We start from the raw sequence: 10,426 nt of genomic DNA on the forward strand, positions 1-10,426 counted from the left end.
TTGGTAGTATGAAATTTGCCTTTCCTATCCCTTTTATCAAGTTAGCAGGTCCTGATATTGTATGTATAGTTCCTTCCGTTGGTTTTAGATCAATAAAATATTTCTCGGATTTAAGTATAGTGTGTGTAGTTCCACTGTCTGCTATACAGAGATCTCCACCACTTGATTGATGTTGTATTCCAGCAAAATTCATATTGAACTTCATATATAAGAAATAAATAGTGAGTACATTAATATTACACAATATTTTAAACGCAAATAGATAGTACTGAAACATTTAGCAAACATAATGACAAAGACAGACGATATTAAATCGTTTATTTTTCAAAAGACACACAACTTAAACATTCAAGAAATCTTCATATAAATCAGATGGTTTCTCAGTGACTGTTGGATCAATATTATCCACAAAATTTACTTCCTTTTCTTTACCTTTCAGCGAATCCTGATACATCTTAACAAGATGTTTAGATGTTCGGCAAGTATTAGCCCAGTGGCCCATTCTACCACATCTGTAGCAAGATTCTTCAGAATTTTTAGAAGAATTTTCTTCAACATCTTGTTTAATGGGCTTGTTTTGTGGTTGATATTTATATTTTCGTGGATTACTATTTCTTTGACCACCACGGCCACGACCACGACCACGTCCACGCCCATTACCATTACCATAAGGATGGTTTCTACCATAGTTATGGCTTTTGGCATGATGATGGTGATGGTTATTATAACCACGACCTTGCCCGCGTCCTTGTCCCTGTTTATAATTATTTGCAGTATTTGCTTCAGGGATTGCAAGTGTACCAGTAGGACGGGATTGCTGATTTTTCATTAATAGCTCATCATTTTGCTCTGCAACTAAGAGATATGAATTAAGTTCAGGATATGTTTTGAACTTTAGCATTCTCAAATTTCTTTGCACTGTGATGTTTGCAGCATTCATTGTGGAGAAAGTTTTCTCCATCATGTCTGCATCACTAATTTCATGTCCACAGAATTTAAGTTGTGAACATGTATTATACAGAGCTGAGCTGTATTCATTTACTTTCTTAAAGTCTTGGAACCTTAATGTTCTCCATTGTTCCATTGCAGCTGGAAGTAAAATTTCTCTTTGATTATTGAATCTGCTTTTGAGACCTTCCCATAAAACATGGGGATCTTCTACAGTCACATAATTATTTTGTAAGCATTCATCAATATGTTGATGAATAAAGCAACATGCCGTAGCTTGTTCTTTTTCAGAACAAGTGTTGTTTTCATTTATGGTTTCAAGAATGCCCATTGATTTAAGATGCATTTTTACTTTTATAACCCATGGCATGTAGTTGTTTCCAGTTGATTCTAAAGGAGTAAATTTAAGCTTTTCCAGATTCGACATTTTCTATTATCAAAAATTAAAACAAACATCATGATAAATTAGAGTCAATTTATATTCATAAGTATATAAACATTAAACATAAATTTAATATAACATAAATGATAAGTAGGTGACAGTGTCGACCATGTGTAAGTAATCATAAATAAATGTTATATAACAAAAATATAAATATTAGTAAACATAAATGAAAATTTGGCGACAGTGTCGACCATATATTTTTTCAGGTGGTATAACCGACCTATATCATTCTGGTGGTATAACCGACCATATATCATTTTGGTGGTATAACCGACCATATATCATTTTGGTGGTATAACCGACCATATATCATTTTGGTGGCAGAGCCAACCATATTTAGTATTAAGATTATCGTGCTGATAACGTGTTATAATTCAGTAGGCTTATAACTACCTTTAGTGGTTTGATTCTTGATGTTATAATTCAGTAGGCTTATAACTACCTTTAGTGGTTTGATTCTTGATGTTATAATTCAGTAGGCTTATAACTACCTTTAGTGATTTGATTCTTGATTTAGAATACTAATAATGAAGTGTAAGAACAATGATGATAATGGAGAGAAAGAAAGAAACACTTTGTAAGTGTGAGAAATGGTGCAAGTTTAATGCTTGCATTCATGAGTATTTATAGCCTAAAATCTCAATATAAAAATACATACTTTGTGTACCAAAATTGACTATATGTATACACCAAAATTGACTATCCATATCTATATTATTATTATTATTATAACATTACCCCATTAATCATAAATTATTAATTTATGAAGAAAAACCAAACATATTGATAATTCGCCTGCTCAAAATATCATATATATTATATGCATGCATACATCATGCCATCATCACATGAAAACTACAAAAGGCATATGGAGCATAAAAATGTAATTTTTTTGTTATCATTATTAAGTTTAGTTGCTAAATATTACTAATAATACTAATAGAATAATATGGGAGCATAAAAATATACACTACGATTGGTCTACTTGAAATTAAAATTATTTCAACAATAAAATGGAGTATCATGTGATGCTTGAACTACTAACTCAATTCACTTTATACTAAATGGGTAACCTCAAATAATACGTGAGTAAAATTCGATGGGGTCGTATGAGCCCAGTATGTATAATGTAGCTACCAACTGCACATAGATATATACACTGTACCATCATATATAAAAAGGAAACAAAGTGTTATATACCATTCTTGCTCACTCCCAATTTCCCATAATGTCAGTAGGCTAAAGATATCTAAATAAATATATATATAAATATACATATATAAAGTATTATAAACATATAAAGAAGAGGAAACGTACCGAATCTTTCTTACTATTTTGACTTTCATTCATATCTTGAAGAGTAGAAGCAAGTTTCTTGTTCATCATAGCAATTCTGATTCTTTAGCTAGGGATTTTTTACGGCAGAATGACAGAATAGTTAATATACGATATTATAAAAAAGGCTAGGGTTAACAGTTTATGTTAACTATACAAGTTTGGTACAGGAATATACACGGCCCAAAAATAATCTCTCATAATATCGGGCCCGGTACGAAACCCGGTAAATACCGGTATCATACCGCATAGTACCGCATACCAAATTTATACAAAATCAAATACCGAATACCGTACCGTATATATTCGGTCGGTACCGGTTCGGTACGGTACCGGTACGGTATCGGTTCGATTTCGGTATTTAGGTACTAATGATCACCCCTAATGTTGATACATTTAATACTTATGTTAATATTGTAATACTTTTTATAATTTTCTAACTTTTATTATTAGATTTTAATAATTTTTGAATGTGGGGTAATATACCAAACTTCAAAAATATGTATATATGTTTGCAGTTTATCTTATGTACACAACAGGGTAAAACAACGCATTTTCAAAGACTGGCATTAAGTTCAGCAAAAGCAACTAATTTTGACGACAAGATGCAAAATAAATGTGATATAACATCAAGACGGAATGAACAAATGATATGCACCATTTATCATTCAGCAAACAAACGGCAATATGTTTGGAAACTTTGGTAAAATTTAATCATTTTCACACAAATCACCTTCAATAATTTAAATTGTTACTGATTTCTTGCAAATGAGGGCATTGCAAGATCTTAAGTGTGGGAAGGGGTTAAATTCTTTCGGATTTTAAAATTTTTACTTTATACACTTGGTTACCATTAGAAATACTAGTAAAGTAGTAGTTGTATTAGAATCTAGTGCTCTCTGATAATAAAGAACAGCCCTAGTCTTATATACTGACTACCCAATTCTAGTAAAATTTTTCAAAATTTTCAATTAAATGAACTCAAAATCATGTTTATACATATTTATGAACGATAAAACTAGGTGTTCACACCGAAATTATTGTTACCTCGGAAAGAACATAAATTGAGAAACAAACCAAAATGTTAAAATTCATTTAAAATGGAATAGAGGACAATAAAAAGGAAAATAAAAGCCAAGTGTGGGAAAATTCTCCAAGTTATTCAAAACATATATCACATATTTTTGTACAAATAACTGAAAATACTTTTGCTTTGGACTAAACTAAAAAGTTTTACCTGATTTAATGTAAGAAAGATGGATCTACACGATGAATCAATTCCATCATTAAAAGGAAGTAAAGTCTTCCGAAAAAGACACGCGCTTCTTGATTTAGGTCAGGAAGTTGTCGTCCAGACCAGCTGTAGGTTGACGAAAAATCTAGAAAAGTCATCACTAAAATCAGCAGGAAATCCACGGACCTCAGCATAAAACAGGGTCATCAAGTGGTCAGATTTATCCTAACCATAAGAAGGATTTATCTCGTAAAATGGGGGGCACCGTGCAAATTAGCTTGATAAGACTAATGAATCAGATCCCCAGAAAGGATAATCTCCTTAAAGATTAAAAATCAGCTTTTAAGACTGATATTACTCAATCCTTGAGATTGACCTTAAAGATTGAGAATTACAAACTCATGGAATTCAATGATATCTAAACTCGAGCCTGAACGAGAAAATATTTTGATCAAAATTACAAACCGATTTGTTTTCTAAAAACCCATTTTCAATGCGTTCATTACCATTGAAAGTAAAATCCTAGGAATTCACCTGGAATTCATTAGGTCACCTGAACCAAATCAGGTGTCAACCGTAAGAACGGTGGTTGCATAGCATGGTCAAAGGCAGGACCTTGTGCCAGACCGAAAAATCATAAGGGTGAGCTTTACTATTGCTCCTACCAAGGATAGTTATTGCGTTCGACACGTTATAGACCATAATTAAAAGCATGTCAGGAGACATTGTCTTAACAGTTGTTTGTTCAACGCTTTCCTTTACAACCGGACGGTAGTTTACCGAAAGGTAATATACGGGACAAGTAAACTGGACGTGTTGCTTTCCTAATACAAGGTTAGCAAGTGGGTGACACAAAACCATAAGTTTTGAGCTAAAATTTTCAAATATGAAACCCACCAAACCCACAAAAATATTTTGCAAACACCAGTGAAGGGTTATTCCGGAAAACTTATCTAGGGTAAAAACTAGATTTAATTTTTAAAAGATCAAATGTTTTCATAAAGATCCAATTTCCTTAATGGATCTAAATTTTTATAGTCATGTGGGACTGTAAACCATATCGTTACTACCATTGCTTATACCGCCGTATAGAAATCACTGATGTATAAAGTGTGAAGAATAAAGAAGTGATTCTAGTATTTCAAGACTATATTGCTTGAGGACAAGCAACGCTCAAGTGTGGGAATATTTGATAATGCTAAAAACGAACATATATTTCATAGCATTATTCTTCAAGAAAGACAAGCTTTTAGTTGCAATTGTTCTATTTACAAGTGATATTCGTTTAAATAATAAAAGGTGAAGACAAAAGACAGATTCGACGAATTGAAGACGCAAACGACCAAAAAGCTCAAAAGTACAAAATACAATCAAAGAGGTTCCAATTATTGATAAGAAACGTCTCGAAATTACAAAAGTACAAGATTCAAAACGCAAAGTACAAGATATTAAATTGTACGCAAGGACGTTCGAAAATCCGGAACTGGGACCAGAGTCAACTCTCAACGCTCGATGCAACGGACTAAAAATTACGAGTCAACTATGCACATAAATATAATATAATATTTAAATAATTCTTATAATTATTTAAATATTATAATATATTAAAAATTCGTAGGCAAAGAAAGACTCCAAAGTTGGTGAGCTGGAAAATCAAACTCCGCGACTCGCGGAGTTTGAAGGCAAAAATTGCCGCGAGTCGCGGAGCCCCAAATTCTGAAACCGCCTATAAAAGCAAACGCAGTTTGATCGCAAAAAAATCAATATATATCCATCCATCTATCTATACGTAATATTTATATTTATAATTTATATTTTAATTTTAATTTTAATTTTAATCCTAATAATAAGGGTATGTTAGCGAATGTTGTAAGGGTGTAAGTCGAAATTCTGTCCGTGTAACGCTACGCTATTTTTAATCATTGTAAGTTATGTTCAACCTTTTTACATTAATGTCTCGTAGCTAAGTTATTATTATGCTTATTTAAAACGAAGTAATCATGATGTTGGGCTAATTACTAAAATTGGGTAATTGGCCTTTGTACCATAATTGGGGTTTGGACAAAAGAACGACACTTGTGGAAATTAGACTATGGGCTATTAATGGGCTTTATATTTGTTTAACTAAATGATAGTTTGTTAATTTTAATATAAATATTTACAATTGAACGTCCCTATAAATAACCATATACACTCGATCGGACACGATGGGCGGGATATTTATATGTACGAATAATCGTTCATTTAACCGGACACGGGAATGGATTAATAGTCACTAGAATTATTAAAACAGGGGTGAAATTATGTACAAGGACACTTGGCATAATTGATAACAGAGTATTAAAACCTTGGGTTACACGCAGTCGATAACCTAGTGTAATTATTAAACAAAGTATTAAAATCTTGTTACAATTTAAGTCCCCAATTAGTTGGAATATTTAACTTCGGGTATAAGGATAATTTGACGAGGACACTCGCACTTTATATTTATGACTGATGGACTGTTATGGACAAAAACCAGACGGACATATTAAATAATCCAGGACAAAGGACAATTAACCCAAGAGCATAAAACTAAAATCAACACGTCAAACATCATGATTACGGAAGTTTAAATAAGCATAATTCTTTTATTTCATATTTAATTTCCTTTATTTTATATTTAATTGCACTTCTAATTATCGTATTTTATTTTATCGTTATTATATTTAATTGCACTTTTAATTATCGTACTTTTTAATTATCGCAAGTTTATCTTATCGCACTTTTATTATTCGCAATTTCATTATCGTTATTTACTTTATGCTTTAAATTAAGTCTTTTATTTATTTAATATTTTAAATTTTGTTTTAACTGCGACTAAAGTTTTAAAATCGACAAACCAGTCATTAAACGGTAAAAACCCCCCTTTATAATAATAATATTACTTATATATATATTTGTATTTTTATAAAAGTAAACTAATATAGCGTTAAGCTTTGTTTAAAGATTTTCCCTGTGGAACGAACCGAACTTACTAAAAACTACACTACTGTACGATTAGGTACACTGCCTATAAGTGTTGTAGCAAGGTTTAAGTATATCCATTCTCTAAATAAATAAATATCTTGTGTAAAATTGTATCGTATTTTATAGTATTTTCTTGTAAAATTTAATAGCTATTTTATATACACCTCGCATAACATCACGCGTTAACTCATAAGGGAAGAAAATTCACTTGGGCAACCGAACAAGAATCGACATTTCAAATCTTGAAAACAAAGCTAACCACCGCTCCTATCTTTCACTTTCCGAAGGCAATGACGATTTTGTTGTATACTGCGATGCCTCGAAACATGGTTTTGGGTGTGTATTGATGCAACGAAAGAAAGTCATTGCTTATGCCTCTCGACAACTCAAAATTCATGAACGAAACTACACGACACATGATCTCGAACTCGGAGCCGTTGTCTTCGCACTTAAAATGTGGAGACACTATCTTTATGGAACCAACAGTACTATCTTCACCGATCACAAAAGTCTCCAACACATCTTTGATCAAAAGCAACTAAACATGAGACAACGACGGTGGATTGAAACTTTAAACGATTATGATTGTCAGCTTCGTTACCATCCCGGGAAGGCAAACGTAGTAGCTGATGCCTTGAGTCGAAAAGAAAGAGCTGTGCCTCTTCGTGTTCGAGCTTGAAACATCACCATTCACACCAACCTAAATAGTCAAATTCGTGTAGCCCAAGACGAGGCTCTCAAGGATGAAAACATCTCTCTCAAACATTTGAACGTCCTCACCTCTCGATTCGAAGTTAAAGAAACCGGACTCCGATATTTCGCCGGAAGAATTTGGGTTCCTAGTCATGGGGACTTGCGAAGCCTTATTTTAGACGAAGCCCATAAGTCATAATACTTGATTCACCCCGGTGCCAATAAGATGTACCACGACCTTAAAGAACAATATTGGTGGCCGAACATCAAAAGGGACGTAGCTACTTATGTTGCCAAGTGTTTGACATGTTCCAAAGTCAAAGCCGAACACCAAAGATTGTCCGGGTTACTTCAACAACCCGAAATCCCGCAATGGAAGTGGGAAAGAATAACGATGGACTTCATCACCAAGTTACCAAAGACAACGGGCGGTTATGATACCATTTGGGTTATTTTTGACCGTCTCACCAAATCCGCACACTTTCTCGCTATGAAAGAAACCGACAAAATGGAGAAACTTGCACAACTTTACATTAAGGAGATCGTAGCCCGACACGGTGTACCTTTATCGATTATTTTCGACCGAGATGGCCGTTTTGTTTCTAGATTTTGGCGTACTTTACAAGAAGCGTTGGGAACGCGATTGGACATGAGCACCGCATATCATCCTCAAACTGACAGGCAAAGCGAACGCACAATACAAACCTTGGAAGATATGTTACGGGCGTGTGTTGTCAATTTTGGAAAAGCTTGGGACAAGCTCTTACCTCTCGCCGAATTCTCTTACAACAATAGTTATCACGCGAGTATAAAAGCCGCACCTTTCGAAGTGTTACAGGCCGCAAATATCGTTCTCCTCTTTGTTGGGCCGAGGTAGGCGACGTACAAATCACCGGACCCGAACTCATTCACGAAACCACCAAGAAGATCGTTCAAATCCGAGATAGGCTTCGGACGGCCTGGAGTCGTCAAAAGTGCTATACCGAAAAAAGATGCAACGACCTCGAATTTCAAGTCGGTGACCGAGTAATGTTAAAAGTCGCACCTTGGAAAGGTGTAATCCGTTTCGGGAAACGCGAGAAGCTAAATCCGCGGTATATTGGTCCTTTCAAAATCTTGGAGCGTATTGGAACCGTTGCTTATCGTTTAGATCTTCCGCCTCAATTGAGCTCCGTTCATCCTACTTTCCATGTATCTAACTTGAAAAAGTGTCTTTCCTAACCCGATATCGTCATCCCTCTCGAGGAGCTTACTATTGATGACAAACTTCATTTTGTGGAGGAACCGGTTGAAATTGTGGACACCTCCATCAAGACGTTGAAACAAAGCCGAATCCTGATTGTCAAGGTTCGTTGGAATGCCAAAAGAGCACCCGAGTTTACTTGGGAAAGACAAGACCAAATGCAAAGGAAATATCCTCACTTGTTCCCGGTTCCGAAAACGCAAGATTCCGAGGAAGAAACAACGACTACTACGCCTACTTAAATTTCAGGACGAAATTTCTTTTAAGGAGTAGGTAATGTAACATCCCGCCTTTTTCCGTTTACTTTTCAGTTTAATTATTTAAAGTCCGTTATATGTTTATAACATCCTTCGTTAATACGCGTTTTAAATTATCTCGTTTAGGTAATTCAACCACCCGATTCAAAGTGGAGGGACTAAACTTGCCAAGAGGCCAAAGATTTGACTAGGTCAACTAGTCAAACCTTCAACCTCATCCATTCATTATTCCGTTTTCTTTTCTCTTTTCTTTTACTACTTTCACAATTTCTCTCAATCTTCATTTCAAAGAATCATCATCCATTTCAAATCTAGCAAGCTTCAATCTAAACAAATTACATTTTTGGAATCCTTGCAACTTCCTCTTCGATTCCATACCGATTACATCTCATTTGGGTAACTTTCTAAAATCACTAGATTTTGTATTCTTGATGTTTTTAACTTATAAAGTTGTTAATTAGTGTCTATGGCTCAAGTCTAACATGAATATATGATTTATATGTTTAATCTTGTTATTTTTAGTAACTAGCATGAACTTGAAAGTTTGGTGTGTTTGATTGATGATTTGTTTGCTTAAATGTTGTTGTTATGATAAAGTGCATGTATTAAATGTGTTCCTAGTATCACTAGCTTCAATTTGATGTGTAGGTTGCTTTAGAAAACTTCATGAACTTGATTAGTGATTTTGGTGAAATTGGGTTAGGGTTTGATGAGCTTGAAATGGACTTTTGATGCTTTGAATGACATGAAATGTTATTTGTAAGTGTTAGGTTGTATTGTATGCTTGATTACCTTCCAAACGGCATATCGTTCATGTAAATTAGTTGCCGAATCATCGAATTGCATTTATGAACTTGGATGCATTAAATGAGGAGCTTTGAATGTGATTTTGGTTGTTGAAAAGGTAAATGTGATTGATGAAATGTGTTTAGCTGTTTTCCTTGTCAAAATACCTTTCCGATGATATAAGATACATGTTTTGGTTGTTTGCGGGTCATAAATGGTGATTGTTTGAAGTTAGGTTCGTGCATTAAACTTGAAAACTGCCAGAATTTCTGTGTACAGGTACTGGCGCGGCGCGCCATAACCCCGCGCGGCACGCCAAAGTGGGCTGACCAACTTGTCATTTAGAGGAAAAATGTTTGCTATGCTAGGGACCACTGATTCACATGAAACTTGTTCTAATATGCTTATATATGAATAACTAGCACAGAAAAATAGTTCGGGACCCGACCCGAACGTGTTGACTTTTTCGTTGACTT

This window comes from Rutidosis leptorrhynchoides, chromosome 6 (genome assembly GCF_046630445.1).
Source record: "Rutidosis leptorrhynchoides isolate AG116_Rl617_1_P2 chromosome 6, CSIRO_AGI_Rlap_v1, whole genome shotgun sequence".
In the NCBI taxonomy this organism is placed as follows: domain Eukaryota; kingdom Viridiplantae; phylum Streptophyta; class Magnoliopsida; order Asterales; family Asteraceae; genus Rutidosis; species Rutidosis leptorrhynchoides.